The sequence below is a fragment of the Anticarsia gemmatalis genome, chromosome 12 (assembly GCF_050436995.1).
Source record: "Anticarsia gemmatalis isolate Benzon Research Colony breed Stoneville strain chromosome 12, ilAntGemm2 primary, whole genome shotgun sequence".
In the NCBI taxonomy this organism is placed as follows: Eukaryota; Metazoa; Arthropoda; class Insecta; order Lepidoptera; family Erebidae; genus Anticarsia; species Anticarsia gemmatalis.
The window spans coordinates 7,275,003-7,299,467 of NC_134756.1; the positions used below are offsets into that span (position 1 = coordinate 7,275,003).

Sequence of the window (24,465 nt, forward strand, 5' to 3'; positions counted from 1 at the left end):
AAAATGTTCTGTTTTGCGTACGAATCGATTGTATTTACTTGTCTATGATGTTACGTTACTAATATATTGTAAGGTCGATAACATTTCTTATCATAGTTGTCATTCGTGTCGTCTTAGTATTCCTAGTTAGTATTTTCATGACATTTGTATTTTCTTGCCGAAAACGAATTTTATGCTCTCTCACGCATAAAATCTACGATTGTTACTAGATAACACAAACCGTATCAAAATTGTCGTGAATCGTGACCCCTCAGATATTTGTATCGAGGGGACTCTGTGAGCAAACAAAATAATGGTGACAAAGTGCATTAAAGATCCGGAACTATTTATTACGTCATATAACCTATATCTACTGTTAGAATTGAACTGTGGGTCCCAAACCTAGTAGTCACTAGTCGCTAGGTGCTATTTATAAGCGCTCTCTATGTTTTCGTTCTGCATCCAGTAACGTGAAACCACGTGACACTATATTTCTCTGTTTCAATGTATAACTTTGGGTTTCGTAGTACGCAGCATGAAGGAAGGTAGAGAGGGTTTCTTTAACGTTCCGATAAGACGAGCTTCTTCAAAGCTCACGAATAGTTGGAATGTATCCCATACATATTCTATAGCATAGCGCTCAGTAGTGAGAATATAGTCTAATATTTAAAATTCATTGTAATAAATGGTTTTTACTTAGCCCTAAGCCTGGTAATCATCTTACGGTAGATTTAATGATGACGATAATTACGATGCTTTACTTTTCAAAAACTTTAAGACCATCATTATTATCCCTAAATTTTTTTTCTATATCTGGACCTTTAGACTTTTCTAAAGTATTTAATTTAAACCATAAATATCAAAATGCATGGGTCATACTCCAGTTACTTCACACACGGATTTGATCTTAATGTGTTAATACCTTCATAAAAGTTACGACTATAATCTAATTTAAAGGTACTTCCTTATATTCCGTATCTAATTGTATTATCTGTTTATAAGGGCTTGTGTCACGCTATGGTTACAGGTTTTCTACTTTCACGCAATTACGTGTAAGATAAAAGCAACAGATTGGAAAGAAAAATCCCAGTAGTTACGAAGACGGTACTAAAAACAGACGTTTTTTTATAATCGTGGTTACCACACGTACGTACGTGGTTATTAACTATTATTACCTTCAAAGGTTGAAGCTAGGCACCAAACCAGCAGCTTTTTAATAAGGTCTAGTGTCGTTGTCAACTGAGAATCATATTGTAATTTTAATGTTAAAATGAGATGTGGTGTCTTATTTGCTATATCCATTATCATAGGTGACTTGTTTCTATTGTAAAAACATAATAATATGCATAATAAGCGCTTGCTTTGAAACTAATTTGCGTCATCATTAGAACTTTGAAAAAATATAATAGCAATGTCGAACACAGACGAATTAATAATATATTGACGCAGAGACTTAAGGTAGCATTTATTATTGAAATCCTTTAGTGTACGAGTATTTGGATAAGAGCCATGAATAATCTAATCTAAGTCCTTAATGTTCCACAAACGGGATTACAATTCACCATCTCTTATCGGTCTTGAATTGTGATAATTTTAAATATTTATTCAGTTCTATCTTGATTTTTGACCTTCAAACTAATTTAAAGTCCTTCATAAATCCTGAGACAGTTGTCAAGATAATGTACGACTAATAATAAATTGTTCTAATACGTAGCCGGCACAAGGTAATTTTGTCTGCAGAATTATTGTGAGTAAAACAAGAGTAACTTTTAATTTGTTGATAATGTTTTCACACACGAAAATCGTGTACTGTGATACCGAAATTAAATTCAGCATTCATATTTTGATAAGGCTGGGTTAAATCGAGGATAACACGCGATCTTGCCTTCACGTACAATTTGTTCTTGTTAAAAACAGTGTTACGTGATGCGAGAGCTCGTACAATAAATAATTCCTGTTAACTTATGTGCGCTGACACGCTTAAAACTTGCCGTAAACCCTCCAAAACTTTATTATTACCTGTCTAGTTGTACTTGCTTTATTTGTCAGTGCAATTTCACTAATTTGTGTGAAGTACGTAGGACAATGTTTGCAGAGGACATTTTTTAGGAAATTATGTTTTGTAAATTAGACATTCTAAGGGGTGGTTTGTACATATTTGACATGCTCATGCTTATAAATGTTGCTAGAGATCAAAACTTTAAAAACATAGCCAACTTAAGTTGGATTTGGAAATGTTCGTCGTGTGCGCGTGATAAACACACACAATCTATAGACACCGAAGTGAAATCAAATCGTATTGGAACTTATTGAACGATTAACAGCGGTTTGGTAAAGCAAATAAATCGACACACAATTCATCTAATTACTAGGGCGTAACATTCCAATTATCTGGGGAGATCGGTAGGGTGCTTAAGACGACGCTCAGCCTCGTCGGGATGCCACCAAATATTGATTTACACTCCTCGATACAGAAATGGAATAAATTGGAATATTAATTTCGCATAACAATGGCACCAAACAAATTAAAGTGTGCCAGATGTCTTCCACAGATTCACCCTTGTTCCCATTTATTTCTAATAGTTGATTTATTTTAATTGTTGTCGTTTTATTTGTTTTATTGTGTGATTTTTTATTAGTTTTACTTAGTTGTAAGCGTTTGCTCTACACCATTTTTATACCCAATTTTATGTCTTATTTTGTAGTTTTTGTAGTTTTAACGAATTGATAAATAAAACTTTACACATTACAAAAAAAAGGGCCGTCACTTATACTTTATATTTCTAGGTTATCCTAGGTGCTCTAGTTATTAGTTGAGTGTAGTAATTTTGATGCGGGTTATTCGTTTAATTATCATAAAAACTTAACAGCTTGAATCTTGAAAGATAGCCGTCTAGACAACATTATGTTGATAAGGCTTTTGTTTTATGATTTATTAAGTTTACTAGACACATCGCTGAAATAATGTTGTTATAATTTGTACTTTAGAATAAACGTACAGCATTAGGGCTCTATTTGTTTGTTAGAATTAGGCATGTTCACGGTTCGATACAAACAAAAAGGCAATTAGTTTTAATACATACAGCATCGGATTGCGGTGTCAAATTGTATGTTAAACATGGCTGTAATCTAAATCTGTTTGACCAAATTAATTCCGCGTCAAAACGCGCGGCACAAAATTTGCGATAAGCTTTGGCAAACTGAACCGCGATTGTTAATTAGTATGGTAAAAAAAAACCTGGGTAATCGGCGGGAACAGAAATAATTACATTATCTCGCAGCAGACATGTTATAAGCAGAAATGTGTTTGTACATGCGATGCTCGCGTGCCAACGGTGTTGGGCTCCCTCCTCTATTGTTATGAATATCTTGCCTTCGCACCAAACGTGTTAGTTCACCCATTTACATTTTTATGACGGCTATTGAAGAATCTTGAGTAATATTTTGCGTAGCTTCATAATGTTCCATTAGTACTTGAGCAAGATAAGAAAATGTTGGTACTTATTTAATTTGTGGCTTTCTTTAACATTTTCTTTTATCATTAATATTTATGTTGGTTTTACTGGTAAGTAGTCGAGTGCTCTTAGTATTTTACGTAGAATATAATCTAATAGAGAGTGAATTGGTAAAGAAAAACATTAGGTATTTTATTGTTCCGAAAACAGAACAATTGGAACCTTAGGTTGTCAATCCGCCTGTCACAAGTACTTTCCTTGTAGATTGTTTGACCTGGCAAGTTGATATTTGGTACATGTCTGAGTAATGTGATATCAAGTCAATTTTCTCTTAGGGACAAAAAATATCGAAGAGGAAAAATATAGATAGACACAAATGTCAAAATAGTAAATGTAAGAGAAATAGATAATCTACTCCATTCAATCAATTACTAAATGTTGTCTTGTTTGAGTTATCCTTATTTGAAATAGGTAAGTCTATAATACATTTTCTATGCTAGATATACAACAATAAGATACAACGGCTAATTTTGGACACGATGAATTCGCGTTCTTTGGTCGCTGCTTGCCGATACAGAAAAACGCGTAATTTTATGTACTGTTACAAAGTATAGTGAAGAGAAAACTGCTAAAAGGTTCTGTTTTATAAATGATGTTCACTATAGTGAACATAATTTGTAGTGTTTATAATAAGTTGTAGTGTAGTGAACATAGAATAATGTGTAGAAACAATCTAGTTTAATATTGAACTTTGTATTATAACCTGTAAAAAAAAAACACATTCAATAAAAGTAACATAAAAAAATGTGAGTGTTTTTTTTTATATAAATTTGAACTAAGCGAAGTTACACGTTACGGTTTAACGTTATGCGAACAAAAAACTTTGTGTATTGCTAAGGCTCGAACTTAGGAAATAAATCTTAGTGGTAGCAAATCCGACTTACTAATGGATTGTTCGCTGGGCAAGTGTGGTGTGTGCCAGTTGGACTAGTGCCTATACATACTCGTGCGAGCCAAGATAATCTACTAACTGAACACACTGAGCACTCCCATTCTTGGACCTGCTCGTAACTAACGCGCCGTACATTAAATTATCTATGCTGTACAACCGCCAACACAGTTTGTTATACAATTTGCTTGGATAGGCGTTATGTGATTTACTTCGAATTTCTCTTGTATTCCATTGTTTCGTTTGTAGGTACAATTGAGATGCGTGAGGAACTAGCGTGTTTATGTAATTCACTTGTAGAGTAATTGAAAAGATTAGTGAGTAATTAAGTTTTAAATCGTAACGTTTTAAAAGTCTTGTAATTTTATAAACCAAAGTCAACAGCGGGACTAGACGACACATGTCCGTAGAAAACAAATGCCGGCGTATGATTGGTTGAGCTGTGTAAACTCGTACTTGGCTCGTTGTAATAAGAACCACCCCTTTATAAATCCTCTATCCTTCAATGTTTGAAGCAATAAAAGCTTGACGTTTCTCGTTTACATCAAAGCTCACAATAGGCGTGAATTCACAACGTACTACTAATACAATATTCACGTATGAAATTCTATGAAAATAAAAAAAAATAGATGCTCGACGCCAACGCCGCCTGTGCATCCGACATTCGCATTTTACTTGCAAATTGCTTATATCCATCGATATCGGGATGCCAACGGTCCACCTCATAGCTACACAATAAAATATAACACGCACCAGTACATTTAGTTATTATACGTAGTTATAGTTCAAACAACGCGGTGAGAATTCAGTTTCAGCACATTGTGTTTTCAGCGTCTAGGCGTGTGATTTTAGGAATAAATCAACAAGTACGTTTTCACATAAATCTTCACGTTAAATCTCTTATCGCGGGTAAAGCGTTCGGAATTTTATTTATTCTATTAGAGGAGGTTTAAGTTTGAATTTCCTCGCTGTCAAGCAAGGGCGGGTACGGAGCGTCGCGGCGACGCGCGTCCTGCGTACAATCGACAATTTCTTATTCAGTTATTTCTTGAGAAGTGTTTGGGATTTCCTTTTGGGAGGAAGTTTTAAGCCGGCAGTAAATTATTCCATCGACAGGTGAGGCCGTAAAGGCAAGATTTACGCCTACGGGTACAGTGGGCGAGCCTCCCCTTTGATAAGATGTATATTACCTAGCGAATAACGTTTCCTGTAAGTATCCATCGGGGATTGACCTAACGCGGGAAACTTGAGAGCACCAATAAATTGGAAAACTTCATACTTTGCTTATCAGTGACGTGGGTACATGGAATCGTAATCGCCGAGTATTACGAACTTTGCACTATTCCCTTGTTTTCGTTTTAGTTACAAATGTATTACTTTCGCAGTTTCTGCGGCCATCATAAATTCTCGCGCGAACGTCCCAAACAGAAAAATGTTTGTTGAATAATAAAATACACGAGGCATTATCGGATGTCGTGACGTCAGAAATATAGCCAAGCTACTCGCTCAAGCGGCCGTATGCTTTTATTTCGCGCAATGAAATTCGTTTAAAACTTGGAGAGGGTTCAAATTGTTCAGTCGAAGAGGTGCTGCCAGCGCAGTCTTAATCATTGTTAGCATTATTGCAAGCTCAAGAACTGTTTTATTATAATACACGTCTCTCTGAATTTCCTATTTAACTTGTTCATTTCAGTTCGTATAAACGTTTTCTTATTTCACTTATGTAAGCGGCTTGGCTCTCGTGAGAGCGTTTAAGACGAAATATTTAGGACCAAAAAGGTAAAGAAAAGCGTCTGCTCTGGGATATTAACGAGATCAAGTGATCCGATAACTACGTCGGTGCAGCTTTGAGGTGCAGGCAATTTTCCTGGAGCTCGAAAATTGGGACGTAGTGTGTACTAAGGTCGCTTTGAAAGGCAAAACTGAAGTTCGTTAAAACTAAGGAACCGTCGAATTTTGTGAAAGGTCGCATCGTTAATGTCCCAAAGTAAACTGGGGCGTGTCGAGCACGGGTCAGCTTCGAAATCAAAGCTTCGCAACTTGCCCACTCGATTACCATAAACAAACGAGAAAGACGCTCCCATGTTTTAATGACAACGTTTTAAACCTTACGCTCGCTAGCTTTGCTGTTGAAGCCGAACTAGTAAATTAACTGCCACGGAAATCACTAACAGACGAATGTTGCAGGGCTGTGTGTAACATCGAGGAGCGAACACCCGTGCTCTGTCGTAACCTTGCGAACGAATGTGACCTCGTGACAACTGCTATGGTGTAATTTGAGAAGCTAGTACATTTTAGTTCTAGGTAATCAGACGCCAGGTCATTTCTATGATAATATTCCATATTACTTTGTAGAATGAATGGACGGAAGGAAACTGTATTCACTGTTTCAGAGTATTTAAATTGCCGTAGCATTTTTACATTTTCAGCATTAAAGCGAATGAGGATTCTTAAGTTAGGATGTTATCTGGGCAAATGTCTAGCATTCTTGACTACGTTCCTTTGCGAAAAGGCTAATCTGTAGAATTTGTCGTCTAAATATGTTTTTATCTTATATTTGACTAAAGCAGCTACAACATATATTAGAAAAGTAAGTAACTACATATTTGCTGCTATGCTCTTTTGTTCAACTCTGTAATTCAAATATGAATATAAATAGGATAATATATATCTCTTAAGATTTTCGATTTCATTAATTCGCTAAAAATATTAACGTTCCTACGTGTACGTGTACCTACTTAGTGTTAAGCACCTGCCAGGTACTATTAAGCTACTATAACTTACCAGCATTTGCATGCAGCACTACTCTCGAAACGCATAAAATAAATTAATATCGTCGATCTGTGCTGTACACTTTATTCCGCATCGACTAAACGCTAAATGCATACATACAGATATAGTTGTATTATCATCTTCAAAGAATCAGCTGTAGCCAAAGCGATCCGGCCGCAGCCTGATTTACATAAACAGATAAGGGAGTTGGCGCTAATCCACTATTGTTTCAATTGCAAGACCATTCATTAGGACCGGCCCGGGACTCGCTTGTTATGCTAATGCTCTGCCAATTGTACTCTCGCGGCACCTCCTCGTCATACCTTTATACCTGAGAATACTCCACCTAATCATCGCCACGCAGGTACACTACAAGCCAATTTTCAGCTCCTTCACTCAAGTGCGAAGACTGGAATTCTAAAGAGATTTCTAGAATTCCGAACTTGTTTGTGAAAACATCTTTTAAAAATGTGTACTCGAACCGAAGTAAAAATGATTTAAACCTTCTTCAGGATTACATCAGACACAATATAGCTCAGCTACAACAACATTTTCCTCAATTTATTTACTAGGTGACATGGGAAGACAATAGATCTACTCCATTTCCAGTCAACGGGTTGAATTTATAGGTACAAATTGTCAAGTTGGTCTGTTGAAACGTGCATTTGTTTCAATTGTGCTGGCTCTGCCAACAAAAGCTTTCACCTCTTTATGTAAACGGTATGAGGCCGTATGATATGTGGGTCGTCAGATAAATGGCTAAAATATTTGGGATTTAAAAAAGTTCGGGATGTACCGATGCGCGTTCGAGCCTTGTGGGTTTTTTATGATGTTGCGTGAGGAAATGTTGAAAATTTAATCGTGTAGGAAGGCGGCACGACCGCATTATTGCTGCCGTCATATTGAGCTGACACGGACCGATTGGGTCAGCCTTCCGCCCGTTCGCACACGCCGAAAGGACCGCACTATTACATACAATTGTTTACGTTTACGGATTTCAACAAAGGATTCTATTATAGGTACACATTGTATAATCAAACGGGCCCATATGCCTTCGAATGTTTTCTGGCATCTACTCCCTGGAAATGGTGCCAGGTGAAATAATTTCCTTATTTCAATTTGAGATTAGAATCTGTGTTGTTAAAAGTGTCGCTGGGTGCTTTTAAAATATCTTTACGCAACGCGGTATAATATGCTGAGTGAAGATTCGTTCTCCCACGGTTCGTTATATATTTTCGTTGTGTACAGTTGGGTATAATCAAACCCAATAGAGACAATCGCAGTGTTCGATGAAGTCCACAGTTAAAAATCCAATTGTATGCGGGCGAGGCGGCAGCTGTGACCGCATTATATCGCGCGGTGGCTTCGGTCGGACGAACCGGGTCAACTGGTCGGCTAGGCGGCTTGATGAAACGCCCCCACGCTCTACACCTCATTTTCAATACCGACAGCTGTACTGACATAAGTTTAGATGGAATTTATTATACCCACTTGCCCATATTATATCGTATGATAGGTCGCTTCGATGTCCGCATGATTGGAGGATACGGGATAATTCAGATAAAACGTTGATTCCATTACTACCTGTTAGCGGTATTTGGTATTTATTGTAGTTTAAATTTTATCAGGTAGGTATGCGTAGGTTTTGTATCTTAGTGTATTTTTTTTTACTTTTTGTTCTTGGTGGTGATTAAAGGCCAAAGCTGCAACCTGTCTTTGACTTGTAAAGGACTTTTGCAAAATTATTATTTTATTCGTACTTAGTGGCGTATTGGTAGTGCATTAATTGCAGCAAAGGTGTGACCAAGAGATGTTCCGGGACTAGGTGAAAAGTCATCATCAAAGTCGACAGATTTTTTTCGGTCATTGTTCGGAACATAAATGTTAAGGTGACACGACTTTGTGCTTCATAAAGTACGTAAATCTATCAGCACTGCGCCTGACCTCTCAATGGTCTTGTAACCGGTTCATGAGAGAAGGGCATAGAAATGATATGCATTGAACATTATTCAGAAAGATGTTCGAAAATATTGTGCTTCGGAAGTTTGGTATTATTTGGAACTTATTATTTATCTATTTATACGTACAGAAAAAAAAATATCTACTAATCTCTAAGATCCTTCATTTGAAGAATCTTTATTATGTTAAATTAAAGTAATCCTACATTCACAGTTCTAATAATAATTTAAAATTCATTACTATGATCGAGACGTAGACGTGCTACGGCTACGGCGTAGCAAGTCATCTTTCTTTTTAAACGCATTAAAAAAACACGTGATAATTACAAGACTCGCTAAAACGCTTCGTTTCTGTAAATGTGTACATTAAGTACAAGAACAAGCCACTTCACAATAAACAACACCTTAACAAAAAATACTTTTCCTTAATAATAAACATGAACGGCGAACAATTTAAAATGACTACTTCAGCGAGAGTATTAAGAAGAGAAACAAACTTTTTTCCTTCTACAATAACAATAAGAATTATTGGAATAATTACGCCGTTTAGATAAAGAGAGAGCCGTCAAGAAAACGCCCCGAGCTCGGTGTTCATATCGTCTTATTCGTGTCGATTGACTCTTCGGGAAAATTCACCGAACCAAAGCTCTTTTATTTGTACCACATAACAAGTAACTACATAGTACTCATGCACAGCTTTTTGACTCGCCAAATAATTTGCCTTGCCTTTATGTCAACAAAACTCGGACATCCCGGGCCCATTATTATCGTATCTTTTACAAAGCAAAATAAGCTCGGCGTGCTTCAAAACTACTGTGAACAAAGTTAGAGACAAAATAACGGTCGACGTCCGCCGTGAGGGAACAGAGACACACTCAACTACGGAGGGACGAATCCCTTTCGGTGTGTTTGCACTGTCCTGTCCGCCTTCAAAACTTGCTCGTGTATGTTAGGCTTTTGTCACAATATTTGTCTTCCCTGAACTCCGTGCCGGGGACTCCGTCGTCACACAACAGTTCAACCGTGCCCTTACCTACTCTATAATCCTCTTTTCAGCTTTGGAAATGTTTAAATTTCAAATATTTTCAAAGCTTAGATTGAAGCGAAGACTTTATATTCGGCCTGCTGTTGTTTCAGTTGACAAATTCCCTCTGTAGGTTCTTAAGTATCATTATTTAAGTAATAGATGATTTTATTAACTTTTCGAGTTGAGGAACATCACGAGTTCACTGACCTATAAAGTAGCTTTAACTTTGACGATTCACGACGCGAACCGTCTTAAATAGCGGTTTATTTTGGGCAATATATTAATTTGATTCAACCAAAGTTCCATTGGTTACTTTTTGATATCTGAAAGATATTAAAACTTGTAAGCAGGAAGCGAACTCGAGCAAACGAGTTGTAACGACTCTATTAAAGTAACGAACATTGATGTGAAAACGTGGTGTTGATTAGCGAACCCTTTATCGCTAACAAGATCCGTCTAACTTTCCCAATTCGGGGGTCGACAAATCGAAATCGCTTTTAGCAAAACAAGTATTAATTTTGTATCGGCGTCCGGGCACGGCGCGGCGCGGTGTGGCGCGGTGTGGCGCGGTGTTGGCGCGGCGGTGGCGGCGGTACGGCACGCGGCAGGCTGGGCGGGCGGCGCGCAGTCTGCCTCCGAGCGAGCGGCACTCGGCAGCTCGCACCCCCGCCCCGGCCAGTCGCTGCCGCGCCGCCGCCGCCGCGCCACGTCGCCCCGGCCGTCACACGCACACATCACACCTTCCTTCATTAAAACCGCGCCACAATACGACCATCTCAATAACACTTCTCACTGACACCGCGCGTGAACCGCGCCGCCCGTGCCTATCGCACACAGTGACCTCCAATATTTACGTTTACACTCCACACGTAACAATGTAAATATATTGAAGAAATATCGTAAACACACAACGTGAGATTTTTCAGTGGAATGTCCAGTGTAGTTACTTTTGTATTCGTTTGTTGAGTGGATTCTAATATTGTGGATATTATTGAAAGCCGCCCCCGAAACATTATGTTCGAGTTTATTTACAAGGGTGAGTGTTTGGATTAGCGTTTCGATGAGTTATGATTATTATTTGTGTTACCAACTAATTTCTGTTGTAATGTTTTTCTTTATTACAGTAACTTTGTTTTTCAGGAAAGTAGTTCATATTCAGTTGGCATGTGCATGTTGTGTATTAGATAAATACTGTGTAATGCCGGTTCTATTCAAGATCAACGAGGCAAACAGGTTTGTCTTCCGCATTCTACACTAGTTTGACCAGTTTAATGCATATTATGAAAGCTTTCTACTAAGTATTAGTGGAGCCATCAAAGAAATTTGGATTTCGGCTCAACTGAGTCCTTAAAACATAAACAAAATAAATAAATTTTACGTTAGTTTTTATAGTATGGTTGGGCCTACAGCTTGTGGTTGTCATTTCAGGTCACAGTACATATGTACACAACATACTACGAGGTATTGCTTACCTTATGAGGGTAGTTACCCTACATATCATGGCACGAAGACACGAGCGTACTTGTACAGAATAAATATTCAAAAACAAATTAAACTGTTTTATACATAAAACGTAATATAAACATTTTACCCATTCATGTGAAATTCAGTGCCGATGCCTCGAATACCCAATACGCAAATGTAATCATGATATAAGATTTTTATTCAAGATACTGTCAGGAGCCGCTGTAAAGATTTACACTGAAAGCCTTCACGAATACGTTTTTGTAGCCTATCGTATCTTATACAAAAGAATGAGTACAAGATCTCAATCTAGAAATTGTGCAAAAATATTGAAACGTTTTTCTGCACACTCGTTTTAAGATAGTCATCGTCTGCAGTCATACATCGGCATTATAATGAGTCTGCGATTGAATCGATAAAACTTAATATGTCATAACTTACATCCGAGACAAGTTGTTGTTTCAATCAATATCACAATGAATCGCTTCCTCAGTTAACTCTGTCAACTAACATGACTAACTATATTTATGAAGAAAATAAAGCCTTTGTTTTCATGGCTCACTTTCATGTTTATTAAAGACTAAGAAAATTACTTGATAAGCCAATTTACATATTTAACTCTACATTGAAGTACTACTAGAAGTAAGCTTCTTACGCAATGTTTATGAATTCCTTTATAAGTTTAACGGTAAACATTAAGCTTTGTCAGTTTTATTTTTAAAAGGATTTGTTAGAACGTTTGCGTGCACAAGCCTTTTATCTGTACGTGTTTGTATGGGAATAAAGCCTCCTATATGTATGTAGAGAACGTGTTACGAGAATACAATAAATATCGTAAGTTATCGCTTATAGGCGGAATGCGAGCACATCGAAGTAACGGTAAGCGGTTTTGCCTGCGAAAATCTTTTTAAATCACAAAAGCCAGTCGTCAAGATCGCATGTCGGAGGAGGAAAAGAAAATATCCTGTAGGAATAGCGCAGCTGCTCGGATTTGGCGCCAACTTGGAGTAAATCCGAAATGAAAACACGCCCCACCGCAGGATATAGGCCATCGAGTTTTCGCCGCAAGATAAATTCAAAAAGGATTCTCTCCACACACATATTACCAACTCAATAAGGATTAAAACTTCATTCGCAGGCGAAGGCTTTAAAACTTTCCGGTAAACGAGGTTTATCCCTTTTAATTACGCATATTTACATGACAAAGCTGTTGGCGTCACTTTCCTACGTATTGCTAGAAAAAGAGAGGCCAGCTTACTTACGACGCGCAAGTATTTGAAAGAGCACTTTTTGTGTTTAAGCCTTATAAATATTTCCATGTAAACCTCATCCGGGTCGACCCACTTACGGCATTTAGGTGTAGGGTAACTTAGTGACCGGGGCAGATTAAACTTTACTTAAAAATTCACTTTATACCCGTGTATAAATTACGAGTTCATTATACATATTTTGTATATTTTACTACATCAGTTGGTTGCCGGTTACCGTTTCATTTTTACACTTCACAAAGATCCGTATTTTTTCGTTGGTCCGTGTAGTTAACACACGCGTAAATAACCAACTTAAATTCGTGTTAAAAGTTGCAAAAGTCAATTTGAAAATACATAAAAAAAAGTTTGTAATTCTATTTATTTAATTAAGTTAGTTGCACTATTAATTAAATCTTGATTGCCGATTGAAATGTAAACGAATCAATTGAACCTATTTTCAACAGGGTCGGCCTATTAAACAATTAGGTCAGGACAGTTGCGAATGCACGTGTTTTACATACAAGTACAACACAAAAAGGGCCGATACATTTTGAATGGCGGGCGCTAGGGCGGGCGGCGACCAGTGCCCAACAATTAGCCTCACGCAAGCAAACTCACTGACATTCACGAACCATACAATGGATATTGTTTATTATTTTACAAACACGTTATGTCTGTTAAACAATTAACGTATTTGTTTTTGCAACTTTTTGTTTTGTTCGGCTCAATCTTTGTTGTTCGGATTGTTTTGATTGATCGTCAGGGAAAATAATTTAACATAGTAAGCGATTGTGGAGCTATCCGTTACCCTACAAGCTGCTATTCTACGAATACGGATCTCGTACTAGGTCGAGATAACATCATAAATATGTTTTCCAGCTTTTGGTTATTAAGTTAATTCATTTTGTATATCACAATAATCATGCAATTTACGCATATTTACAATAAATAAATTAAAAATAATTTATCTTAGTTACTATATTTACTCGTTAAAGAAGAGCTATTGGCCTGTAAAATCTATTGTATGGCTATTGGTATCACCGTAGCATCGAATCTGATAAATCTTCAGCGTTTTAGATGAAAAAGTTTGAAATATAAAAATCTAGCATTCAGTTCGTTGATAAAACTATCGATATTTCTAGTGCCTACTGTTTGGAACTTGAAAAAATAGGTCAGCAATACAATCGGAAAGTCTTTAAACAAAATGCAGGTCGATCGAATTGAAGGGAAACAGATAACTGTAGAACATTTCAATTTGTGCTATGTCCCCCTCTCGTGGGCCGGGATCGAGAGATGGGTGGTCCACGACTGACCTGCTAATGTAATTGCTCAAACATTAAACATTATGGCTGACGTACTCAATATGTCGATACTGAAAGTGGTTAATTAAGTTAATATTACTCGCAACTACCGCGTCGCACATTAGTTCTACAACTCTATTGACTGCCGTACTAACTTTGCTTCTAAAATTTATTAGAACATCGTATTATTCTGAGTTGGTGAGACCCTGAGACTTTTTTGTTAATAAGATAATACAAAGAACGCAACTTGAGAGAAGACATAATAATTCGAAACAAAAGAGGAAACTTGTACTTAAAAATAAAACGGTTTAATAAAACGCTGGAACATTTCAAATTTTATTTATGTTGTATACGTTTCCTAAGAAGCCTATCTTTATGCAAATAAAGATGATAATTTTATTTATTATCATAATTTTGTTTTCAATAACTCCGTAAACAGTAAACAGATAAATAAATTTTGGCAAAAAGAAATCTATTTTATCAGGTATTCTGAAACAGATCTTTGACGGAAGTTTGATGAATAAAATTACGAACTAATTTGAACTTTTTACTTCCTTTTGATGTCACTGAAATTATCTTGTTTTCTATTATATTGAATAAAATCTTGTTTTTCGTCTGTAACTTGAGTAATATTCATGTTAATCAAGAACTAAATATAGGATATATTCGCTGTTTATTTCCTCAGTGAAGCTCTACGAGGCAGTTGTTGAATATAGGACGGCTTGTGATGGCTTTTTAGCCTCGTCTGTACAATTCTATAGCTTTTATATTGTTGTTATTGCAATCGTAAAACTCAATGCGTCATTGTTTTACGTTTCGAATGGTACCGGTAGATATAAGCCCTCTAGGTATGAATATTTTATTTATGTAATACTAAAGCTTTTAACTTTAAACGATAGAGAGGAAAGATAATTTGATAGTTTTTAATAAATATGAATGATGTTATCTAATTATCTAAATTAGACAAAATATATATCAAAATATTTGCATTTAATTGGTGATGTCACAAAAGGGTCGGTTTATTTTTTAAAGAATTTGTATGAAATAAAAATCTGTCCAAAACAACAAAACGGAGCCGTTTTCCGTAAAAGTTTTCGAAACGAATTAATCTTGAATAAGATTGCCTCGTGGGTTATAAATGAAAAGGCAGTATTCGTTTATACATAAGTATGTCCGTACAATAAATAGGTATACTAAATGTCAAGACTAGAGAGACAAATTATATTATAGCTGCCATAATATTTTCAAAGATTATACAAACGTAGAAATTCTGAATTACATTCCACATATTATTAAAACATTACACCTTCGTCGGAGTAATAAATAAATACTGCAGTAATAAATAAATATAAGGCTTAGAAATATATAATATTAACAATTCTGATCGGATGTGAAACCAGGAATTGTTTTGTCAGAAAATATAATCATGAGAGCTTCCGAACAATACGTTCATTTTTTCAGCAGTTGGCCTATATACAAAGTATGAGTACGCAACAAAACTTTATCCGGTACACTGATGACTCTAGAAACACTTGACAAGATAAAAAATAATCGAATCGTCCGAACCTTCCATGTTTTAATTAAAACGCTTTCAATTCGAAAAGTCACTGGCAGTATTCTATTTCTAAAAAAACGGTCTTGAAATGATGGCCGTCGCGAGTGGCACTTGAAACAAACGGCGTTATCAAATCAGTGCACCCGAGTTAAAGTGCCGGTGAAATAGAAGGGGGCACTTATTGCCTCGCTGAACCACCTCGCCCCCTCCGTCGCCCCGCGCGCCCCGCACCCGGGGACCGATGTTCTTTCAACGAAACCCAAAACTCGCGAGAATGACAAACTTAGGAAATTAGAAGAAACAATTTTAATGAAAACGGTTTGGTTTGTGTGATTTTGTTGTTTATAATTTCGAAAGGGTTGCGGAGTAGTTATTTCTGCGTCAGCTGCTCCCTCGATCTTTAGTTGTTCAACATTGTGTTAATCAAAAATTTAAGTTGCGAACTTCTCGAGGCGCCTAAGTTCCGTGGTACAAGTAATGTGATAAAACATGTTAGAATGTTATTATAAAGCAAATTGGATTGATTATACTCGTTTATTTAATCGGGTCCTTACATGTAAATTATGCCAGTGGAATAAAAGTACATTCTAATGATAAATTGTTTATTCTTAAATACGTATTAGACTTTTCAAACTTGTTAGACGACAACCTTAAAGTTGATAATATTTATTACGCTCAATTAAAATGATCACGACTTCAACGATAAGCTGATGATACTTTAAAATTGTTCTTTCATTTGTTTTACAAAATAAAAGATGCTAAATTACATTTTCCTCACTCCAGAAATAAGCCTAAATAGCGTTTTTCGTCCTAAAACAGCTGAGAGCGAAACCAAAAATATCCGTTGGTGGCAGTAAAAAAGCAATTTAACTTGTTTTATGCGGACGATCAACACTTAAAAGACGGCTGTAATCCATTCTTCTGGGAAACGGTTAAGACCAGTTGCTGCTAGTTTGATTGTACTACTGGTAAACAATGTTATTGATGTAATTACTGAGATGAACATTCAAATCACGTATGCTGAATATAGCACATACCTTTGTTTGCAATCCTGTAGAAACGATGCATGTATCCCATACTAATTGGATAAATAAATTGTTTTATAACTATATGGATTTAAATATAAGTAATAATATAAACTGCTAGAATAGCAACTAAAACTAAACCTTGCATTCTTATCTATTTCCAATCTTCTGTTGAGGTTTACTTAGATAGCCTTTTCTACTTGATTGTATTTAAAATTTCTTAGTAAACATTACCCTACATTCCTCAGCGTCTATAATTAATGTCACAATAGTAAAAAATATTCTTGCAAAAACATTAGAGCGTGGCTATGAATGTTTTTCTCAGTATCGTTTATTATTCTCAGCGAGATGTCCAAGTTAATACGTAATACATTTATTCACCACATACGCTTATCCGGCCTAATTCTTTACCCATTATTTTATCATTCCCTTCCTTCGTATAATTAAATATTCTTCCGGTATGACGGATACAGGAAAACTTATTATCATAAGAAATGTCGGTATAATCATATTATAGAAAACATGTTTAATAAAGTAAATATACGATTAACTATATTATATATATATTGAATAATTTTAAACTAAAATAATATATATAATGTTTTTTATTGAAACGGTTCCACTTAAATAGCATTATGCCTTAGGGTTTTAAAACTTCGATTCAATAAAATATACTCCTTTAGTGCTTCCAGGCTTTTGAGAGCACTTCTTAGTAAAATGTTTGTTTACTCAAACATAAATTTCATTTTAACGTTCGAAACATTTGAGCAAGCCTCTAAAGCTCCGGCTATATCTCCATAATTTGGGATGCCAGGCCCAAAGGCAGCCGCTTCACGTAAATACTTGTATCAGGCCAGACGGGAGGCCGGACCAAACACCCTAGGGAAAACGCTAGAATAATATATGGCGTGCCAAACGTGCTTTCTTTTATAACGCGAGATGGGGTCGCTATTACTTCTACAGTTTTTATACTTCGTATTAATAGACTTCGTAAAGTTGTCATTTCATTGCTTGCCTCACTTATTCTCGTAATGCGTAATTATTCGTACATGACAAGCTACGAAAAATGCCTATTTATTTTAATGATTCGTCAAATGCCGAAGCTCTCCGAACATATCCGAACCCACGCTCGTACACAATACATTTAAGAAATCTCGTTGAGAGTCACGCTTATGTTAACGCTTGAATCTTCGTGAGCCATTGTTATTGAAATTGAAAATTAGAATTCAATTTATTCTGTATACTGAGGCATTGGTGATCGACCCTCCACTCGCTATTAGTGTTCGAATTATTACAGAATCTGTTTTACATTTCGTTGGAAATTCGTGCATGAACTGCCATTTGCTGTAGCTCTAGTTTTGTTTACTAGAAATAAATTCTAGGTAATTAATATGTGCGTAGTGCGTCTGGCTTTGACTTGATGATTCAGCTGTTTTAATTGGATATACCAAAGCGCATAATAATACGTTTAAAGAAAGCAAACACAACCGAAGAGCGTTAAAACTCAAATACGAACCAATCGTAACAAATTTGAGTGCAGATACATTAATATCGCAATGCAGTATTTCAAATTCATTTCAACAGATACAAAATAGAGAGAGCTTCTCTCAGTACTATTGAAAACTTAAAATATTAGTACAGGATAAATGTTAAAGACGATTTCACGTCGGACGAGTTATTAGAAACTCGTATGAGATAGTTTTGTAGCTGCGAACATTGTTTAACTTCTCTTGCACGAGAAATAACTTCTGCAGATATTGAGTTTTTGACTTTATGTGTACATCTATTGAGTGTATGAACGCTTTAGTGTATCTTGATGCAGCATTTATCGTTTGAACAATGTGAAATTTTCCAATCCTGCTCCTTTGTCGAATATTTAAGAGTTAGCGTGTATTTTTCGGATTTGTTTAAACGCTATTATTGTTTACAGCCGTATTCACTCGTGTTTAATACTGTTAAAATATTCTAATGAGTGTTATTTTTTATTTAATGGTATCCTTATCAATTATTGAATAAAAATAGTACCTTTTTTTTGTAGAGATTTGAAAAGTTTTTTACGGCTTCCTCAAACGGCGATCAAGATTTTTTCTGCGTTCGTCCATTCACAAGAGAATTAAAATAAAATGCCCCAGTGGTTTCCAGGTACTAAAAATCCTAGATTTTGGCTCTACCTCAGTGATTGGTCATCGAAATTTTTCGGTGCTTTGAAGGACCAGTTAGCCTAAGTTTTATCAAAGACTCTGTACCTACTCACTAGGGTACATACGGATTTTGAATTTCACGAAAAATAAATAAAAACGGGGTTTATTTGCGCATGCGGTTTATTTTAGAAATATTACTGCACGTTTTTCTTGCGTATTTACATTTAAAATGAACACAAAAATCCTGTACATAAAATTTAAAAAATAAAACTACACAAAAACCATTACACGCATATTAAAACGTTTTAATCACAATAAAATATTCCGCCTATCGGGAATGATTGAACGCCAATAAGTCATCGTATAAACGGCATTTTTACCGGCGCAGTGTGACGTTAAAATTGGAAATGTGCAAAACGTAATAGTTAATTAACGTTCAGTGGGTTCAGTGGGGCGATGATCGAATAACTGAGAATTAACGCGCCTCGAGCACCGGCCTCGAAAATGCATGGAAATGGCGTTGGGAACTACACTTACGGCGGTATCTGATCCGCAAACTGCATTTTACACCATTTAGGTACGAATATCGCAATCTATAGACTTCGCGTATTGTCTGAAACTCAGGCGATTTTGAACTTTAATGGTTTATATGGTTATTAGTTAAAAAATGTTAACAGTGATCACCTGTCAATGTAGCTGTATTAAACCTATTTGTATTTCTCATAGAAACTAAGTAGAATAGAAAATTACAGATGTGATGCAAAAGACAGTGTCGTAATATACTCGTAGCAAAGTGCTACGTGAAGATCAATTTATGCGGACAATGCTACGCGCGGTCGACTCACGGATGAGCTGAGCTCTCTCGACACATTTAAGAGATTGCTCAAGTAATTGTTTTAGTCAGTTATATTTCTCAAATTACTCTATAACAGCAAGTTTACTATAATAAATAATGATAAGTTAATTCTAACTTATTTGATACAAGGATGAAACAAAGAACCTTGAACAGAGTAATAACGTAACTTCGGCAATAATATGCATTTAAAGCAGGGTATCAGCGTAGTTCCATGGGGCTTAAAACATAAATTTGCATTAAACGGAACGAGGCTCTATAGTTACAGGTTTTATTCCATCCCTATGGAATATGTTAAGGCAAAATTTCCCATTGTTCTTCACACCCTGGCGTATGTTGAGGCGTTTTGAATATTTCATGCTCGATAATTTATTGCATGATTTAGTGTGTGAGGGCACTATGATTGCTCTCCAGAAACACGCGCCGGCTATCGCTTCCTACTCCCGGTTTTACGTTCGACGAATCCCTTTTTATACAATTTACATATAAAAATAGTACACTCTACCCTGATATAGTGCGTGTTCAATTTTGTGTCACTTCGTTGGTTCACTTGCGCCGTATACGGAATCGGGATTTGTGTAATTTAGTGCCGCTTCCTGACTATCTGCGATACGTTTGTGAGGGGTAATAGAACGCATTTGAAAGGTTTAAATAGTGAAATGGCTGCTTGAAATTGCAAACTTTATGTCGGTCGTACATATAAATTATCGGGTTGTTGTACGTGAGCGTAAACTATACAAGTTTATTCACTCAAACAGGTACTTACACAGTACCCTACACAAGTTCTAGGTAATTTCAGAGGGGTTAAATATAGGCACAGGTTGACTTAATAACTTTAAAACAATTAGACCGTGTGCGTGCTTGTCGCTAACTCAGTAACCCTCTTAGCGTTTCTATTTATGGAAGTTGTAAAACTTTCACGAGGTTTTGCATATTCAGAACGGACGAGCAATATCTATTTAACATTTGAAACATCAGATATTCCGTCATAAAATATGTCTTGATTGCATTTTATATGGATTGCCACATAATTACTACACATTTTTATCAACTGCTGTTTTCCATGTTCATACAACATAAGGTTAAATTACATGTAGTAATATTGAAATATATTATTATGTGCAATAAATATAAACTGTGCCTACATTGCATGATCTTTTTGTCATTACCATATATCGTGTAAGGTTTCTAGGGTGTTTTCCTCATACACCCATTAACACTACGTATACAATCTATATTTTTTAATAATCCCTGCTACCATAAAATACATTAATTGCAGTATTTTTATGACATAATGGCAGGATTAATTTAGCTTCAGTAGGGTGGTGTGCGATAAGTGGACGGGCCTATTTGGACGCTTTATCTCTCCGCTCTGATAACACCATTTTGTGTAGAATACCTCTTTAATAGCGGCTCTTACTGGAAATGGGCTAACGAATAAAGTCAATCTCTTCGACGTAAATCCTCCGAGCAGTCATAATTCAACTTTATAGAGTTTCGGGACTTTTTCGCCGATAGAAATTTAGGGGGTGTTTAAGTTTATGTGTATATTGTAAGACGTTTCAAATGGAATAAGAATTTCTTTAGTGCGTATTTGAGTTGGGATTTCGACTGCACGCGTGCTTGAGGGGTTATTATGCAATTTATAGTGGTATGATGTGTAATAAAATGACCGTAATATGAAATTTTATGGACGTTTAAGTATACTTTTTATATCGTATTTGTAACATTTTAAGACTTGTATTATTTTCTCGTATCTTCAAGTGTCATTGACCTTCGTATTTGCCATGCTTCAGTTTGTGTAGTGACACGAGCATGACTTGAGTACGTGCCTACGTGACCTACCGTACGTGATGCAATTGCTCCAACTAGGTTAACCATGTTGTTCAAGGGTTAAACGAATGAGTAAAAAGTAACTCTATTAACACATTTTTCTTGAGCTAATTTGGTTAAAAATAAACACACGAACAAACAATTATCTTTATAATTTTCTTTATTTATTTACGGCGATTCATTAAAGAGGTAAAAGGTCTGAATTCGATTCTATGATTTTGAAAGACTCCAGTGATTGATTTCGTGGAGTAGTGTAAATTATAGGTTCTTATTCATTTGTCTACTTATGAAATAGATTTTAGGTGTGTATCTTTATAATTAACTAGCTGACCCGCGCAACTTCGCTTGCGTCACATAAGAGAGAATGGTTGAAATTTTCCCCGTTTTTGTAACATTTTTTACTGGTACTCTGCTCCTATTGGTCGTAGCGTGATGATATATAGCCTATAACCTTCCTCTATAAATGGGCTATCTAACACTGAAATATTTTTTCAAATCGGGCCAGTAGTTCCTGATATTAGCGCGTTCAAACAAACAAACAAACTCTTCAGCTTTATAATATTAGTATAGATTTCTTTAAAATCCCTTACATCGTCAATTTAAAAAAATGGTTATTGAAAAAAATAAAATCCTAACCAAAAACTTTCCAATTATATTAAACCATTCATATTTCTAGCTTCTAGTGGGATAGGTACAAAGCATTCTTATAACTGTGCCATGAACGCCTATATTACATTAAAAACGAACTCACAATTATGATATGAGTTTCATTAGTTACACCATTCTCTGACACACCATGATTGGATCGCTATTAAACCCAAACTGGGTCATGTTGTTAGTACGCCTAAATATACTTTCTTCCATTAGCGGTGACATGTCAAATATAAAGCTATATACTTATTACGTGGGGAGGCGAACAAAGCTTTGTAAACTTTGTCAACGAAACCGCTAGATCTATTGTGAGCGCTATGCACCGTTTGTATCGGACAAGTTTACTTGATTGTACTACTAGGCATATACGAGTACATGTCACTGATTGCAAGCTGCTTGCTATTATTTTCGGTTAATTGTCCAGCGATGAGGTCGTTGACCTATATCTGAAAATAATTTATTTGGTTTTTTTAGGTTTGTTTTCGATTCTACTAGTCAAAAGTGTTTCCATGTGCCCTAAGCAACTAGCGATATCTTTTGTTCCCGTGCGTGACGAATTCCTGGCAGGAATAAAAATAACCAAAAACTATTATACTTTTGCTTATTTCTAACAGAAAATGCTAACATAGGTAACTACGTTAGCAAAGAATATCTGCGATATGAAGTTCTGCGTGATATGTAATAAAATGTAGTCCCTGTTCGAGTAAAGAATTATCAAACTAACGCAACAAAACAGCGTCTACAGCACTTTCCAAAGTACCGATTTTACTAAAAGGTCTTAAACAGCAAGAAAACCATCACTACTTAACAAAGTTTCCTATCTTTTAAAAACTACCTTGAAAGCTGAAACAACAAAGTTACGGATCAAAGTCAGTCTGCAATTTTAAAAGATTGTACAAAATTGTGAACTGTTTCAAAACTAGGGCATGTAGTTGTATGAATGTACCTTGTAGTGGTACACGGGAGCGGTGCAAAACGAGTCTGCTTGTGATTACCTGTGTCATACTCTGCTTATTGCGATCAGCAATCTGCAGCACTGCCTTTGTAGCTTTCTACCTTGATTAGCTTATTTTCTTTTTCGTTCTAAAATACAGACGTAAAAATGGGGTTTAGTAAACAAACAATGTTATAAAAACCATTATTAAGTATTGTACTAATTTTGTGTACCCATTAGCAGTGACCGCTCGAATCCGCACTTGGCCACTGTGCTAAAGGCCGTACCCCTCCCTCGTCCAGAAGAAGACCCTTGTCTAGCAGTTGGACAGTAACGACTAGTAACGAGTAAAAAAAAAACAATTTCAGGCGGTATAATTTAGTAAAACAGGGCATTTATAACTAAAAAATTTGCTTACCTACTCCTAAATTAAGAACCATTCTCAGCGTTTGTGAAATGCTCTTTCTTCACGTGCAGCCCGCACTACCAAACTCATGTGACGTTAACGCCGGTTCGGTGCGGTTGCCATGGCAACGGTGACTGAAATTTTGCGAGTGAGCGGGTACGTTACTGCACCTATCCGAGTTATATTCACAAACTTTTATTTTGCACGTAATGTTTTATTTACACATTAATAAGAACTGTATTCAGTAAATATTTCTTTTTTGTATTTGATTACTTATATTTTTTTAAATAAGTTTTTACAAAACATCAATAATTGCAAGGTAAACCGCACGATACGTGATATTACCCACGCAATATTAGATACCCATTGTGAAAATTATAATGTGATCATTATATCAATAAAAACAATGTAATAATGATTAAAAAGCACATCACTAGTAATACAATATTCAGGGTAAACGCGGCTTAATGTTCGGCCCGCTCATTTCCTCCAAGTGCGGGACTGCCATTAGCAATACAAACACAACACGAATTTCGGTGACACCTGTGCCTTAACATATTGCGTGAGCTTTTAATATTTAATGTCCCGTATCTTGTTACAATAATAAAGTATTTTATGTATACTTCTGTGTTAGTTCAATCGGGTTACTGGATTTCTAACCGCTTATTAAACTGGCGTAATTGTTAGGTATGTATATTAATTAAGGTACATAATTTATTTCGTAGAATAACTCTTTTCGTGTCAGGTATAAATATTAAATCATACTAAAGTATATGAGCTACTTAAACATCTTCTACTTGTCTTTAAATCTGGTTTTTGCCCACAACTGACACAAGCTTTTTAGCTACCACTTTGATGAATTAGTTTAACTAAATGTCAGTATTTGCGCATTTTTAGACATCACATCGAAAA

General features: G+C 36.0%; 1 protein-coding gene across 2 annotated transcripts in view; it reads left to right on the forward strand.

The window, feature by feature from the left end:
• The first annotated feature begins 10,822 nt into the window (after positions 1-10,822).
• The window catches only part of LOC142977030 (semaphorin-2A-like), a 341,213-nt gene continuing 327,570 nt past the window's right edge, over positions 10,823-24,465 (forward strand). For both annotated transcript variants that reach the window (XM_076120703.1, XM_076120702.1), the window contains exon 1: positions 10,823-11,176. The gene's annotated coding sequence lies outside the window, so the exon portion shown is untranslated. The remainder of the gene's footprint in view (positions 11,177-24,465) is intronic.